The sequence below is a fragment of the Podarcis melisellensis genome (assembly GCF_964234715.1).
Source record: "Podarcis melisellensis genome assembly, chromosome: 1".
Taxonomy (NCBI): domain Eukaryota; kingdom Metazoa; phylum Chordata; class Lepidosauria; order Squamata; family Lacertidae; genus Podarcis; species Podarcis melisellensis.
This window is the reverse complement of record NC_138528.1, coordinates 51,965,439-51,983,424: the sequence shown is the minus strand read 5'-3', so window position 1 is coordinate 51,983,424 and position 17,986 is coordinate 51,965,439. Positions and strand designations below refer to the sequence as shown.

Genomic DNA, 17,986 nt, shown 5'->3' with positions numbered 1-17,986 from the left:
AGGCTGAGGCTGATGGGAGTTGTAGTCCAAAACATCTGGAGGACCCCAGGCTGACGAAGGCTGCTGTAGATCAAAAGCCATTCCACATGTGGAACAGCAGCACTGGATTTCAGCCATACTCTTATTCTTGATCCTGCTTTTTAGAGCATTACAATAAATTATACACTTTGTATCTTATTTTAAAAAGTTTAATATGCCATAGCTTTTGTTGTTGTTGTTGCATCTGGAAGCCAGCAAATACACAGTGGTTTCAAGGAGACAGCAGCAGCTGCCATAGAGTCAAGGGTTGTGAAAATAGGTCCTGGAGGCATGGGCGCGATTTCACTGATGTCAGCAGTTCCACTGGAAACTGCGAGATTGCCCATGGCTAAAGTTGAGTGGGCTCATAAATGCTTGTGGAACGCTAAAGAATAACTTCCACAGCGTATTTAAATAGTGCTCTTAAAAGTTCCCAATGAGAAACCAAAGCCTGGTCCACATTTATTCAGCAAAGCTATGACATAAGAATTTAATTCCACCGAAGTAGCACTGGCACTTGGCAACATCAGCCCACCACCATATACCTGCAGCACTATATTGTTACCAGAGCAATGAGACAAGTGTGAAGCAACTTACAGGGCTTTACAGAATAATGGGACCATAGGCATGTTGTTCAACCTTTGACAGAACCGGAAGTTTCTCTGGTCCCCCAAGGTTGCATGAAATAAGCAATGTTTACAGAGTGTAGCTTCACCATTCATTTGAATGGCAGGTATAGTTGCAAAGGGCACGGAGAGATTTTCTGGGGCAAACACTAACTATAAGAAGTAGTTTAATAGCAACTATGAACAGGGTACTTCAGGCCGGTGTGAGTAGCAACTCGTAAATCTGGAACTGATTCTCTGAGGTGCTGTTGAATACTTTCAGCTCCCACTGAAGCCATTGGAATCTAGCATTTGGCACTTCATGAGTTTGGTTCAGCAACCTCACCAGAATCATTTCATATATTGTAGTAGATGGAACTGACTTGGCTGGGATTAATTAAATTTGATTCCAAAATGGTCATTGTCATCTGACTTAATATGGAATGCAAACATGACTGAACGGTACAAATTAAAAAAGGGAGCAATAAGAAGATTCATTTGTATACAACTCCAGCAAAAAATAAAGAAATCTAAATTTAAGAATCTTAAGGCAATGATTATTTCTTTGTTGGCGCTAATGTTCGCACGATCACATTCACTTAAAATATGTCATCTGGGAAGGGTTGAAGCTCACTGGCAGAGCATCAGATTTGTATGCAGAAGGTCCCAGGAGCAGTTTCTGACATCTACAGGTAGGCCTGGGAATGTCCCCTATCTGAAACCCCAAAGCGATGCAGCCATTCAGTGTCAACAATAGTTAGATGGACCAATGGTCTGATTTTGTATAAAGCAGTTTCCTATGGGAAGAATTCAGTGCCACTCTACAGTGATCGCAAGCGCAAGCATTTTGGTTTCTTCCCCACACTGTTCTGGGGGTTGTCCCAACTTTCCAACTCAATTCCGGGTGTGTGGGGGTGGGGTGGGAGAGGAGAGCTCAGAAAGCCCCATTTTGTAAGCAGAAATCCTTGTGCAGTGCATCTGCTGATGAGTCTCCCTGCTTGAACCTTCCCCTGTTTTCCTATGTTCTTCCTTACAAGACATGAAAGCTCCTTTTGTTTTGGAGCAGTGAAATAACAAACACATCTTAAATCTGTAGGCCAGCCATTTTTATTCTGGATACCATGGAGACAAAATTGGGGAATGGAAATTTTTATTCTTATCACTGATCCTGAAACAAGAACCAGGGTGTCGTATTTGTTCCAGTTACAGGTAGGTAGCTGTGTTGGTCTGCCGTAGTCGAAACAAAAATAAAAAAATTCCTTCCAGTAGCACCTTAGAGACCAACTAAGTTTGTTATTGGTATGAGCTTTCGTGTGTATTCTGAAGAAGTGTGCACACACACGAAAGCTCATACCAATAACAAACTTAGATGGTCTCTAAGGTGCTACTGGAAGGAATTTGTTTATTTTGTATTAGTTCCAGGTTAACCTATTGTGTAGTGTTTGATCCAGAGAAGTTGTGATGCACCTTAGTTCTGTGGATTTGGGATGCAGCAAACATACATTTTTATATTTCTTATCTGAGCACTACAGTTATATCAGTAACAATAACTACTTAATGGATGACTGGTGAAAATTCTTAAGTCAGTTGTACACTTGGTGCAACTGGTGATCTATGTAATTTTTTCTGTTAAAAGCAACTGAGTTTTTTTCTGCTATCACAGACTTCATGCTTGTACTCTGGAATCTCCTATACTGATGCTTGCTTTTCCTGGGTGAATCTGCCTATTTCAGTTTCTCCCAGTGTTTCTCCTTATGACAATCTTAACTTCAGTTCTCTACTGTCCCATATCAGTTTGCATTTTTTTTATGTCCTAATGAAAATTCATCTGTGAATTTCCTCTAATATGCACAGCCTTGCACATGATTTTGCCTTGCACACACATTTCTGCAAAGCAACTCACCCAGATAGAATGCATTTTAAAGGTTGTTCGCTCCAATAAAAGCATTTTAATGCACACCTGATCCTAGTACACACATTTTTGTGCTCATAACTTTGATGGGAAAGGGCACTGCAAAATTCAGAGAAGTGTGAAAGATGGTTGTGTTTTGGTCTGTGTTTGATTCGCCTTTAAGTGAGAACCAAATCAACTTTCTCCCCCATCCATATATGATGCTAAACCCCAAATGTAGGAAATGAATGAAACTATACCTTTTTTTAAAAAAGGTACCTTTTTTGCAGGTTCATTGTATGACTCTTCTAATACCCGTTGCATGATCTAGGATGGTCCCAGAAAGAGTGGACTAGCATGAGGTGTGTGTGTGGATGTCTGTGAATGGAAGAGATTTGATTACATTGGGTGCATGTTCATTTTCCTTTAAAACTACTCTGCTCCATAATCTAGCTTTGTGCTTTTATCTACAGGAAGTATAACCAGCTTTATGTCAAGGATTTGTTAAATGTGTTAAAACCAGTAAAATAAATTAATAACCCTGACAAATGTTAAAACCCTAGCCCTTAATACCACTGTATCTCTGGTTATCAAAAGCCAGCAAAACGATGGGGAAAGTTAACTTTCATTAGCAAATTCTTCTTTTCATTAGTAAACTGATTCTTGTGGTCAGTTTTGTATAATCACATAATCACAGAGGCAGTGTGGTGTAGTGGTTAAGAGTGGTAGTCTTGTAATCTGGGGAACCGGGTTCGCGTCTCCGCTCCTCCACATGCAGCTGCTGGGTGACCTTGGGCCAGTCACACTTCTCTGAAGTCTCTCAGCCCCACTCAACTCACAGAGTGTTTGTTGTGGGGGAGGAAGGGAAAGGAGAATGTTAGCCGCTTTGAGACTCCTTAAAGGGAGTGAAAGGCGGGATATCAAATCAAATCCATCTAGGTTTCTTTTGACTCTCCATGGTGAAAGGAGCTGGTATGCCTTTCTTTATTAAGAACCACACTTTCTGCGCGTACACGCACGCACACACACAGAGCTTTGCACATTTACCTCTCTACAGGAGGGGAATTGCCACACAAAGACAGAAGACGACGCAGTGAGTGCTAGCATCCTTGATTTTCTGCTACTTACATGAATAAGGAGTAGCTAATGAGTGACAATAAGTAAAACAGTAGCTTTGTGTTCCACCTAAGCTAAAATTAATCAATGTAGTATTTGCAAATACGAAAAGACTTATTTGGCTTATATCACTGTTCAGCCCCTCAGATCTTGTTTCTTCACCAGTTGAGTCAAGCTGCAGTGACTATTTTTCAAGTGGAAGCAGCCGAAACACCAAATTAGGCCTGGCCAGTTTGAATAAATGCTCTGTGCTCTGTAGGAGAAGGCACACAGCTTTGCTTCCCATGATTCCTCAATGCCAGCAAATGGCTGTTTCCTAACTCAGTAGATTTGATACTTAGTAAAGCTCAGCTAGGGTATTCCCAGTAAGAGGCTTGCATGGGATCTTTGTTCTTCTGATTAAGACTGCGGTGCAGCTGTTTCATGCATGCTATGGCAAAGGGCACTGAAGCAGCATTTGAAAGCAGATATCCAGAAAAAAGGAGAGGTTCGTGAGATTTAGAAAGGAAATTGGGATTTAAGTAATACTTTTGTTCTTGAGACATTTAATTTGGGATTTAGGATGTGTAATGAAGACCGAACATATTTATGACATTTCTCCATCATCATCATTGTTATTACATTATCTTCACCATTACCACCGAGTTTTCTTATTTTGTCACTGAAGCTTCGAGGCCAATTTATGGACAGGGATATTCATGAACAGCAAGATTTTGTAAGAATCAAGCCTGTATTCATATTCATCCTCGTCGTGTGAATAAAAACAGGTTCCCCCCTGAGGATGTGGGGAATGTCATCCTTGTGAAATCCATATTGCCATTTAGAAGTCAGCTGGGGGAACAACTGAGCTTGTAAGCTCTATTTGGTGTTGTGTTTGCTGCTGGAGAATCAAACCACATGCTTGGAAATTGCACCGAGTAAACCAGTCTGTGTTGACCCATTCAACCATGTTCTATCACCATAGCGGTGAAGCAATGTCATCTCTACCATGCAGATATCATGGAACCTTTGGGTGCATCCAGAGGGAGGTTTTGAATAGGGACAGATGTATATTTGGAGCACACCCATCTCTCACAGTTTGTACACTTTTGTGCCTTCGACCATAGTAGTCCCTGGCCTATCCAATCTGCCCTGTGAGGCATGGCGAGCATACAGTGAGTGGCGCCCACCTAGTCATCATGCATGTAGTGCTATTGTAACAAAGAGAAAGGGGAAGTACATACATTGTCCAAGTATCTACTTTCCTAGATGTTTGTGCTTGTGCTTTAGTGCACAGTTGTCAAATGCACTACCAGCAAGCACTGCACTCCTAACCACATTTATTTGAAACCAAATGCCACTTATTTCAATGGCATTTACTTTGATTGAAGAGTGCTTAGGCTCGCACTCATAGGACATGAAATTGAATTTACCTGGTATCCACTACACTCCTGTTTTGGCTTTGAACTGTTGAGAATGGAAGCACAATAAAGAATGGGTGGAATCCAACGTAGGGTATGTGTGCACCTATGCATGAGGTATGTGTGCATAGAATGAAGTCTGATTGAGCAACTAGACTTCCCCCCTCTCACCTTCCCCTGTGTACCCCCTCTGCTCACCCCCTAAACATGCATACCCTCCAACATTTCTCCGATGAAAATAGGGACGTCCCATTCCATAATGATAATTTTACTATTTATACCCCACACATCCTACTGGGTTGTCCCAGCCACTCTGGGCAGCTTCCTACATAAATAAAAACATAATTAAACATTAAATATTTAAAAAACTTCCCTCTACAGGATTGCCTTCAGGCAGCTTGGGGGGGGGGTGTCAGATAACTGCATACCCTCCAACATTTCTCCAATGAAAATAGGGACATGCTAAGGAAAAGTGGGACATTCCGGGATCAAATCACAAACCAGGATGGCTTCTCTAAATCAGGGGCATTCCTGGAAAATAGGGACACTTGGAGGGTCTGAACCTGTTCTGGGTATTCACTAAACCCCCCAGAGAAGATTTAGGTGGTATTGGGGGGGGGTGCGTCCAGAGGGAGGAGAGAGAGGAAAAGTGGAATCTCGCCTAATGCCTTCAAAGCAAAGAATATGATGGGGGAAACTCTATTTTGGTAATACTCCTGTCAAAGAGAAGACCTCAGGAGGGTAATGCAGAGAGCAGCACAATCATGGGGATTAAATATAATATAACGGGAGCACCCTCAATGTGGTTTTGACCTCTAATTTGTCAGTGGCATTATTTGGCAATTGAAATGCTCAAAATATACCACAAAGGTCTGTATGTGTATGTGAAGCTTTCTTGAACTTTGATCTGCTTTAGGTCAAACAATATTAGGTCAAACATTACAACGCAGGTGGCAATGTGAAGTAAATGTGAATATTCTGTGCAGCTTTGCAGAGCATCACGGACTTCTTCAGAAATGCAATTCTCTGAAATGGGGAGCCGTGCTTAGGAAGCAACAATGTCTCCCGATATATGGGAAGCCCAAATATGGCTTCTGGGTGAGGATTGAAATACTATGATGCTGAGAATCAGAATTTTCATAACTGAGAAAACACTTTCTGGATCTCCAGATATTTTAATTAAAGAAATGCAAGCTGCCCACACCCAGGCTATTTTAGCAGTCTGCAGGAAAATCATGCCCCACCCCAATTAAACAGGCCTCTACAGCTGTCCTCTAGTGACTGAACAAGACTTGTGTCCCTAGTTGAAAAGGGTACCCCATCTATCAGAAAGGAGAAGATGATTTTAAAATACATTTGATAGGCAGATTTAAGGAACAAACTATGTAGAGTCCAGAACCATCATTTTAATAAAACACTTTACTTTTAAACTTATTTAATTCCGTTCTAAATTCCAGCAGTTCATTTTAGGACTAGACTGAAAGATAGCATAAGCTGCTATTATCCAATTTTATAGTTAAGGCAGGAGGATCTTGCAAACTAAAGTTTGGGGCATTAGAAAATCCGAAACTCTAATTGGGGAAAGCCAGTGGATCATCATCCCCCCAATTTTTTTTTTTGAGGGTTCACAACTTGCATCTCAGTTCTGCTTCAGCTTCACTGGCTTTTCCATAAAGCTATAAATCCAGATTCACTTGTAATTCCTGGTGTCCTAGATTAAATATTAACTTCTATTCAATGGAAATTCTTCTGTTCTTGAAATTAAGTCATGAAGTTATTCTTTCAATTTTCAGTTCTTCCAATATACCTGAAGGAGCGTCTCCACCTCCATCGTTCTGCCCGGACACTGAGGACCAGCTCCAAGGGCCTTCTGGCAGTTCCTTCACTGCGAGAAGCCAAGTTACAGGGAACCAGGCAGAGGGCCTTCTTGGTAGTGGCGCCCGCCCTGTGGAATGCCCTCCCACCAGATGTCAAAGAGAACAACAACTACCAGACTTTTAGAAGACATCTGAAGGCAGCCCTGCTTAGGGAAGCTTTTAATGTTTGATGGACTACTGTATTTTACTATTTTGTTAGAAGCTGCCCAGAACGGCTGGGGAAACCCAGCCAGATGGGCAGGGTACACTAAATAAATAAATAAATAAATATACATACTACATTTACAAAATGAACCACACCATGCACAAACCAATGCTCATTCCTGAGCACAATGATTTGGATTTAAGTAATGCTCCGGCGGGAAGTCCTATTGAATTAAATTGGACTAACTTCCAGGTAAATTGGGTTAGGATTACAACCTAAGTAACTAATAATTTGCTGTTGAAAGCCTGAATCTGCAGCCTGATGTGGTTGCCTCATTTTGCTTAACAGTAGGATTGGCCCTGCCTGATCTTAGCATTAATTTTCTTCAGGATTTTATCAGGGACCTAGGAAGTTGCTATACATTGAGCCAGGCCGGTGGTCTCTCAAGCTCAATTCACTGACTTGCAGCAGCTCTTCTGGGTTTCAGAAAGGCACCTCACCCAAGCCCTATTTGGAAATGTCACAGGCTGCACCTGAAATCTTATGTGCGCAACATCCAAACTCTACCACTGAACTATGAGATAGGAAAATGGGAGTGGTTTTTGTTTTGTTTTGTTTAACTTCAGAACCATAACTACATACCGTGCACAGATTATGTGTAATAAAATCCCAAAGGGCTGATTTTCTCAGGGTAAGCAATGTCAGGATTTGAAGCGGGGGGAGAGTAAAGGGAAGGGAATGCTCAACCTGTTTCCTTGCCTGTTGCTTCATCACTCTGGGTAACCTGTCAAAACCATTCCAGTCACTCACCATCTCCCAGTCACAGCACGAAATGTGCACTTCTCTCAAAAGACTCATATGAAACTCTACTGGGGAGGAAATGGCTGGGTGTGAAGCATCAACTTGGACTGGAGAAACAGCAAGTGGGGAAGGGTTAAGTCTCTTCCCCCCTGACACAGTGTCACCATTCCAAATCTCCCTCTGAAGCTGCAAGTAGCCATTGGCTTTTGACACATGCACATGCATAGAGAACATACCTCTGTCCTCAGAAAGATACAGAGAACATGGAGGTGATTCACACAGTTCCCATCAGCTGTTGTTTCATGGCTAAACCCATGACTGCCTCTCATTTTTGTGAAGGTTTGAAAGTCTTTGGAAGAATAAGGGCTTCGAATCCTAGGACGGCCCACACAATCTGCACACTGAATCATCCATGGAACCAGGAAACATATGCGTAGCTGATGTGAAACTACTGAAAATGTGGAATGGTATTGGGGAGAATTATACAGTAAGCCCACAATTTATTCAGAAGTTACATTCCAGGAATCTCGCCTAAAGCCAAAACTGTGTATAGTCAAAACCCATTGGGTTCAACGGCAGGCGGGATTGCCCAAGTTATTTCCCCCAGACCCCCTCCTCCTGCCCACCTTTATTTATTTTTTTACAATTTTTGCCGCGCAGCTAAGGCTGAATGCACACAAGTTAAATGTGCGCAAGTTTCAGGCTTACTGTGTTCAATTCCAGTCCATCCTCCAGCTTTCCTTCTTTGGATGACTTTTAGTTGGCTAGAAAAAATACAGAGAACTGCTGCTTGACTCCCCCTTCTTCATCAAAAAAACCCAAAGCAAACCACCAAGTTGTTCTGCACCTGGGGTTCATAGAGAAGTCCCTTATCTCATCTGCCCTCCCCATCATCTGCATCTGAAGATCCAACTTTCCCACACTCCCTGTTGCACATTTCTATCCTAAAGAGACTCGACTTAAAGTTGATTTAGGAGAACAAATCCATCTTAAGAGAACAATACTCTATTAATATTCCAAATGGTTTCAGCTTAGCAGTTTTGCAGCTATTGCATCTAAATATTCCCTTGGGATTAAGCAGCCACAACCTAGAATAGAGCTCACCTCTCATGTCCCCCCTCAACAGAAAAAAGAAAAGAAAAAAGCAAGCAAGCAAGAAAAAAGGGTTTCTTTCTTTTTTCCTGCACAATATGGAAAATGTCTACGATATAAAAAAGCAAAAGACACAACACACAGAGGCCCTGACTCTACTGCCCTGATAATTCAGGAGGATATTTCAAGTTACAAGTATGTTTACCTTCTAGAAAAGTTAATTAGATTCTTTTGATCTCACAAGGGAAACCACAAAGTAAATTTTCTTAGAGTCGTAGTGAAGCCAAAGCTGAAGTTACTCTCCTGACTTTGGATATTCATTAAAACAATTCAATTTGTTTTTTAATTTAAAGAAAACATTTTACAATTTTCCCTTTGCTTATTATTAAGAACCCCCTTTGTCCTTAGGCTTGGATATAAAAGCTTTCTTTTCCTTCCTAGAAGCCAACACAAAGCAGTTTAATAACCTGTTTTAAGGCTGTGTTAACTACACGTACAAACAAGCTTGTGCAATGACAACAAATTTATACTCCTAAAAATATTATGACAAATTAAACTTCTTTGTGTTCTATGTACTAATGATGCCTGAATCAAGCTTACATTTGCATCTTCAAAACATATATTACAACTTCCAAAGAAATCCACTATTTCAAACTCAAAACCATTAAATTATATTTTTAAAACAGGAAAGTGGCAAAAGTTATTCTCCTTAGGAGGGAGAGCAACTAATTACTTTTTTTTTTAACATGTGGAATTCACACTGTTCAGAGACTAATTTTGATAATACTTGCTACAAGATTTTGGGCACCAAGACATGAATGCTTTGCATACATAGAGAAAAGACATCGATAAAGGCGCTTTCATTGTTAAAAATGGACAAAACGTAAAAAATAGACAGCAGAGAAACAAAAATAGGAATACCAAATAAAGTGAGAGGAATGATAACAACATAAAAACATTGGTTTTAATATAAGGTGTAAATTACTCTGACCTACATAAAAATCAAAAGAGGAAAAAGATGAACAATAAATGCAAAACAGGATGTGAATTTTCACAAATATTTATGTAGACTTCATTGCAAAGCAATAGATATGCATGCATGTATTTATATCCAAGCCATAAGTAAAATATACAACTACTCAGACGCTCCCACACAAAACTGGCAAACAAGAATGAATGATTAATAAGTGATAATACATAAGAACCAGCATAAATTTATGTTGATGGATAATATCTTAGTTCCAGTTACTGTTCCAGTAACAAGAAGCCGAAAGCACCAGCCTGAAGATGACGAGTGAGACCTCGTCGAAACGTCGCCTAGACACCCCAACTTTTACACGGGAAGACACCCGAGGACACCAAAACCTGCATTCCTGTACCCGTGAAAATCTACGAAAGCATAATATCTTAGTGTATATACTTAGAAGGTTATTATTTTTAATTATATCAAGTGTGAGGTTTTGTGTGTGCATGCGCAGAGGGTTAATTAGATGACGAGTAACACGTATTCTTCATTGTTGCCAATTTTTAATCAGCAAAATGGGCCACACAAAAGAAAGCCAAATATTTGTCTTGGTGGTTAAACACTGACTATTTGAATCTTGAACCCTTGCTCCTATTAGCAACGAGACTGGGAAACTACTCTGTGCCTTGTAAACCATTCTATTTACATATTTTTCCATACATTGTGTTTTTAATTCCACAATCTCATTTAAAGATAAGTGGCCCTGAAAATACCCAAATTTTAGTCAGCTTTTAAAGAATCGTACTCTATCCCTAAATAATTAAAAATGCTTTGAATTGCATTTAGTTATTATTTCAATTGCACCAATGTCTTGATCGGTTCAGATCAAGAGGCAAGCGAAACAGATGGTGTATTAGACTCCCTTGTCTTCCCTGCAAATATTATTTTGAATAGTGATCTTCCCCCACATGATTATTCACTAGTCAGAGAAAAAGCCGTCAAATTATTAAGTTAGCTTTAAAAGGTGGGGGAGAGGAAACCATAAACACCACCATAAAAACTGTCACTTGATCTTTTTAACAAATGAAAGAAATCAGAGAGAAAGTTCCATACAACCTACAGTGCGGAAAAGATGACCAAAATGAACAGTATGCCTCGTCCTCACTGCAGCTCCATCTTAAAAGACAATGAACTTACCCAGGAAAGAAAGCAAAGTATCAGACCCTACCTTTGGTAGATGAAAAGGAACGGGGGGACTGTGTTCCAAAAGTGTATATGACTTAGACTGCCAATATGGTTTGCCTTACCTTAAAATCTATACATTTCTAACCAAAACAGCTTGGAGCAATTCACATAAAACAGACCCAAATGTTGCCCATTCATGTACAAAGATCAGGTTTCTGTCTCAGCTCAGCCTGTGATATCAGGGTGGGTTTTTTCTTTTTTTTGGGGGGGGGGGTAAAACACACACATATATATGTATTCTTATGTTTCCAGTCCTTCCAACATACTTTTTTCATCTTAGGAAAAAGGTCTCTTTTTCTGGTGTGTGGAAAAGGTTTCAGACTTGTCAGGACGCTGGTCTTTTCAGTACAATTTAGCTTTCACTTGATCATTTGCAAGGCTCGAACGATTTGCTGTGGTCACCGGCTCTTGATTATGAATATTGTTGCAGATACATAAAGTTTACTACAAGCAGTAAATATGTCAGGTTTTGCCATGAGGTTTACTAATAAGGAACGGTTACATGGGGATTATTAATGGCAAAGATAATCTTTTCAATAAGGGCTCTTGCTCTCCCGTTCTCTCTCCCTCTCTCTCCCTCTCCCCAGGAAAAGCTTAGTTCAGGGGCATTCCTTAACAAGGAAAATGCAAGCATTTGACTCTTGGAAAAGTTTGCTTCAGGCGATGCAAGGAATGTTGGGCATAGGACTTCTGTTCTTGGCTCCCTTCTGACTTAATGTGACTCTGTCTTTCAGCACTATTTGAAATGCCTTTTTAGTTTTATTAATACGTTTGGTTTAATACAGCTTTTTTCTAAGAGTCTTTGACTGTACAAAATTGATGGATTGCCAGGGGACACTTCCCAGTTATTTGCTTAGGTGTTTCCTTGGGTCAAAGTAATGGATAATGTGGATGTTGTTAACTGGTACGCTTTCCCTTTTCATCCGAAGGATTTTGTTTTTTGTTTTTTAAAAGGGACTGTGCACAATCCATCCAAAGTCAGGCACTTTTAAGTCCCATTAATTTCAGCGGGGAGGGATTTAAGCAGGTTGAAATAAATGGGCCTTAAGACTGCTGCACGTTGGCAGGATCATACCCGCAGTTAGGAAGTAAGTGAGCAGACTTTTCGCCCTTGTTGTAGTTAGGATGCTGCACTATAGTATGCAATCACTTTCTTGTGACAACTCAACAATTTTTATTTGCTTTGGTATTCATTACAGTGACAATAAACATGTTGACCTCATCTGGTGTTAATGTGGTTATCATATGGTTGGTTGCCCGGAGAATTCTATGCACATTTAACATTAATTAAATGCATCATTATACACTGGGTATGCATGGAAGGGGAGGAAAGACTCATGGAAAAAGCCTTTCCTGGACTTAAATCCTCATTTAAATTTATTTCCAGAAACTTACCGAAGGTGTTCAGGAGGATAGACAGGCTTGAGTCACTTGAGCCATTTCTCGGAAACCAATATTGAAAATTCAGTTCTTTCTTTAAAAAGAAAGAAAGAAAGAATGGGAAATTATTATTTAAATAGTTTAGAGTGGCCAGGAGGTAGCTCTCAGTGATTTGATGTAGATCAGCAAAGATTTCTGAGACTCAGTTTTTTAAGAATGGCAGCAACAAAATAAATTTCCATTAAATTATACTTCTGAAATAAAGGAAGATCTCTCTGTGTGGTATCTGGAACAGATTTGTGTGTGGAAGGACAGTGAGCTTGGTTCAGTTTTTGTATGCTCAAAACAAATTCCTGGGCTCACGATTTTTAATGGGAAGTGTGTATCTCTGATTGGTAGATCCACAAGATTCAAGTCTGTGCACCTCTGCTGTTATGCATGAATTGACTAACCAGTGGAGTGCTGCTGAATTAGTTCATCATGGCTCTGAAGGCTATTAATACTCTAATAATATTTTAATTAGGCATTGTTCTCATGCACTGTCTTGTTAACTGAATGGTTCTTAAAAAACCCCAGCCAACTGCAGAATCACAGGAAATCCATACCTTTGCTATATTTGATTTTGCTGCGGTTCTGTGCCTTTTTGACAGAGGTGCAATAGGTAGAACAGAGGTGTCTTCCAGCTATCACATTCATATGTCTTCTTTCACAGGACTTGGCTGGAGAGTGGTCTGTCCATTGCTTTTTGGGGTATTTTATGGGTTGTTCTGATACCTACAATTCACATGGGTGGCTGTTCATTATTGTTATTATTTAATACCTTTATATACCACCGTTACCTTCCAAGGATCTCTAGGGGATGTACATGGTTCTCCTCCTCATTTCATTCTCACAACATCTTCACAACCTACCTCCTGTGAGGTAGGTTAAGCTATGGTGACTGGCCAGCGAGTTTCATTTGTTGAGACATTAGGAAGAAAAGGGGGAGGGGGGGTGGGGTCGGGTGGCGATGTTTCTATTTTGCTTAACGTATGTAGGGTTCGGTGTCAGCGTTGCTTGTGAAGGTTCTCTGCTGTTCACTTGTGTTCCTTTGGTGGTGAGAGGGGTTGGGGATGGCCTTATTTGTTTGTGATTGGCTGTGGTGATCTTTGTTTTCATATGTGAGTGGGGTGTGTGTGTGTTTTGGGCTGAGTGGGGATTTGAGCCTTGCTCTCCCAGGTCCTGGTCCAGCACTCTAACCATTACACCACACTAGCTCATGCCAACCTTGCCCCAAATGAGGAACATGCTGTTTATCTGTGGCAGACATCTTAACCCTAACCAAATTCTCTAGACAAATGGGTTACAATTCCTGCACAGGTCTGTCATAATGTAGACATAGACCAGATTGGTTCCCCCCACTGAGAGATTCTGTGATTTTTGAAGGCTGGTTCTCAGCACACACACACATGTCCGTTATTTGATTTCGCACCACTTGCTTTCACAGTACAGTGGTACCTCAGGTTAAGAACTTAATTTGTTCTGGAGGTCTGTTCTTAACCTGAAACTGTTCTTAACCTGAGGTTCCATTTTAGCTAACGAGGCCTCCCGCTGCCACTGTTCTCATCCTGAAGCAAAGTTCTTAACCTGACGTGCTATTTTTGGGTTAGCGGAGTCTGTAACCTGAAGCATCTGTAACCTGAAGCGTCTGTAACCCGAGGTACCACTGTACTTGAAGACTGACAATGTCAATTGTCAACAAAACTGAAGGTTAGAAGATTCAGCACAGACAAAAGAAAGTATTTCTTTACAAAGCACGTAGTTAAACTATGGAACTCAATTCCTCATGGCCACCAATTTGAATGGCTTCAAAAGAGGGTTAGACAAATTCATGGAGGATGAGGCTTCCAATGGTTACTAGCCATGGTGACTATATTCTGCCACCACTGTTGGAGGTAGTACTGTTTCTGAATACTGGTTGTTGGAAACTGCATGAGAGGAGAGTGCTGTTGTGCTCAGGTCCTCCTTATGGGCTTCTGATAGGCACCTGGTCAGCTACTGTAAGAACAGGATGCTGGACCAGATGGACTCTGTTTCCTTAAAAAAATTCAATTCCTCTCAATCATCCTCACACTTCAGCCAGTGTTATGTAGGGGTGTGTGTGCATATGGAAATCCAAATTCAAATCTTTCCTTAGTTAACGCAGTGTCCTGTGGCACAAGTCACTCGCAATCAGACTTATTTCAGGAGGAGTTATGGTACCCTCTTGGAAGATAACTGTCTTCCTGCACAACAAGGGCAGGTTTAATTTGTGCCAGAGGTAACCAGGGCTCCATCCTGGCAACTGCTTCAGTGCCAGTACAACAACAACAACAACAAGAAGAATTTGGATTTGATATCCCGCTTTATCACTACCCGAAGGAGTCTCAAAGCGGCTAACATTCTCCTTTCCCTTCCTCCCCTACAACAAACATTCTGTGAGGTGAGTGGGGCTGAGAGACTTCAAAGAAGTGTGACTGGCCCAAGGTCACCCAGCAGCTGCATGTGGAGGAGCGGAGACGCGAACCCGGTTCCCCAGATTACGAGACTACAGCTCTTAACCACTACACCACACTGGCTCTCTACAACATGCTGGGACAAATGAAGGAAGGAAAGTCAAAATCTGAAAAGGTGCAAAACGTGCTACACGTGCTACACACATCATGGATTAGGAATCCACCAAGCAGGGGGAAGTGTCCTAAGGAATGTGGCATGTGCCAGAGAGATTTTAAAAAGAAAATACAGAAACTAGATAGAAATTAAGCATTGCCTTCCAGATAAAGTCTATGAGGGTGTTAGTCTTGAATGTATAGATCCAGATATCTCTAGAAGCAGGAAAGGTTTTTCAGCCTGAGGGACACAATTCCCCTCAGGAGCCACATGTCAGTGGTGGGTGGGGTCAGAGGCAAAAGTGAGCAGTACAATGGAATGGGCAACAGGTTATATTCCAGCCACACAGAAATAAAGGGTCTGTACACACAACCCCATGTGCACACATCTTTCCACACATCTCTGTCCATGTAAGCATGAGGCACGATCACACTTCCAGCAAGGCAAGAGCACTATTCACAGTCATGGATTCCCACAGAAATAGTCCTGGGAACTGTAGCTTGTTAAAGCCACTGGCAGTTGTTAAGAGACCCCCTATTACCTTCAAAGTGCTACAATTCCCAGAGTTCCCTGGGAAGAGGATGGGAATAGGGATTCTTGCAGGAATTCTCAGCACCCTTAACTAACTATAGTTCAGGATGCTTTCAGGGAAGCATCCTGTTAATGTGTTATAATAGTGCTTTAAATTTATAGTGTGGATGCAGCTTTAGCTTTTAAGGTATCATAAGGCATTTTGTTGGATTTGTTTACAACAGATTAAGGTTCTAGAAACTATAGGGGGGGGGATCCACCTGCATCAATGTGGATCTGAAGGTGAGTGCTGGCTGGAGTTTTCATTTAAACCAGCTTATCCAAAAGAGCTTTCCTACCCATGGTGTCAAAGGCAGCCCTCAGAGCTAAATATAGTGAATGCACAAGGAGAATGCAGAGTCCCCTGAGGGAGAGGCCTGACATCATGACATGAGATAAACAGATCTGAATGATACCAATTAATTTCAGAGGAAAGAGTTTTCTTAAGGACACTGCTCCTCTATGTCCCAATTGATGTCTTTATGTATATATATCTCTATCTAAAAGAGAATTAGGCACGGCGAGTCTTTCCTGTGTCCCTTCCTCTTCAGCTTCCGTCCTTCCTTCCTTTCTGCCCGTCTTTCATTCAGTCGCTTTCTCTGCTGGGCTCTTTCTAACCTTCCGAACTTTATAAAAAAAACTTCAATCATGGGGTAAAGTCAGCCCCACATCCTGAGCATTGGCTTCATAAAGAGTCCTCACACAGGTCATGCCCTATCCCCTCCAGCGTTCCTTGTGGCCCAAAAGCTTTGTTTTCCAAAGGGGTGGGGGAGAGTGAGGGAAGGCAAGAGGTAAAGAGGGAGCAAAAGAGAAAAAAGAGCTTACAGCATGGTTAAACAATGCCAAATTTTGCCAGTAACAAATACAACATGTTCACTGTTTTGACTCTGCAGATTTATCCTGCAGGGGATAGTGGGTGTGGAAGTGATAGAAGGGGGGAATGGAATGATAAATTCACTTTGAAAGTAGGCTAAGCCTACTTTCTTTCTTTTTCTAGAGAGGGAAAGAAGGCTTGCTGAACAACCCCCCCAATAAATGCTGGGGGCAGGATTCATAGTTATGAGGACACAAAGAATTATACTGTTACAGAACTCAAGATCTGTAAATTGAGAAAGCTACATCAGGAGGATGTCCTTCACAACAGGTTGAGCAAACTTTTGCAAGAGAGATAGAGAGAAGACTGTAGAGGTCAGCCCTGTAGTGCCCCACAATATAAGAATTCCCCCCAAAATCTGTTTTTTTAATACCCAAGGCCCCCTTGCCCCTTTCTCCTCATCAGGTGCAGTGCCTCCTTTAATGGGAGAACCACAGAAGAGTATCTCTTTTACCTGAGAGGTAAGCACAGGTGAAGGTGACTAATCTCTACTACCCCCACATAAAGCCTAGGTTTAAATTTCCAAACTTCAAAGAAGAGCAAACAAGGTGTAGAAAACATTCAGAGGTGTGTTGCTAGAGGTAGAACACAGCTATCACGGCTAGCCTTCTTCCCAAAACCACGAAGTCTAGGTAGTAGACAGTTTTAAGCTAGATCTCTAGGAACATATGCCTGAGATTAGTTTAATTCAGGCCCTGGACTGCTACAAGTCCTTCTCCTGGACTTGATGGGCATTATCTCAAGGAATCTAGAACTTGGCATTTCCACCACACCAATCCAAGTGAGAGAGCACAGCAGCAAATTGAAGTCGGAACATAGGAATGTAGGAACCTGCCTTATACTGAGTCAGACCATTGGGCTATCTAGCTCAGTCTATACTGACTGGCAGTAGTTCTCCAGGATGTTAGTCTCTCCCAACCCCACCTGGAGTTGCTGGGGATTGAACCTGGGACCTTCTGCTTTGCAAGGCAAACACTCTGCCACTGTGCTATGGCCCTTCCTGCAGCTTTGTACTACAAGACACATCCATTGTAATCAGTGTAAAACCTTATCCATTAAAAGCAATTGCTTTGAACAGCGAGGAACTCAGGGTGAACTGTATGTAAGTGTCCTCAGTTCCCCTCCACCACCACCACCTTCTTCTTCTTCTTCTTCTTCTTCTTCTTCTTCTTCTTCTTCTTCTTCTTCTTCTTCTTCTTCTTCTTCTTCTTCTTCCAAGGTCTTAACATCTCTACAGAACAACAGCTCAGTGACAAAGTTCCCAAAGTCACCTTCCAGTAGCTGAGCAGGGCAGAGAGAAACAGCGTGTAATACATATGACAGCAAGCAGAGCATGTGCTGGGCACTTTCCTTATATTGTTACACTCCTGGAAACTCTTG

At 41.4% G+C, this 17,986-nt stretch overlaps 1 long non-coding RNA gene across 1 annotated transcript in view; it reads left to right on the top strand.

Annotated features, from left to right (window-relative positions):
* The first annotated feature begins 1,614 nt into the window (after positions 1 to 1,614).
* The window catches only part of LOC309359063, a 43,512-nt gene continuing 27,140 nt past the window's right edge, over positions 1,615 to 17,986 (top strand). The window contains exon 1 of the long non-coding RNA XR_014163712.1: positions 1,615 to 1,832. This is a non-coding gene — a long non-coding RNA (uncharacterized lncRNA). The remainder of the gene's footprint in view (positions 1,833 to 17,986) is intronic.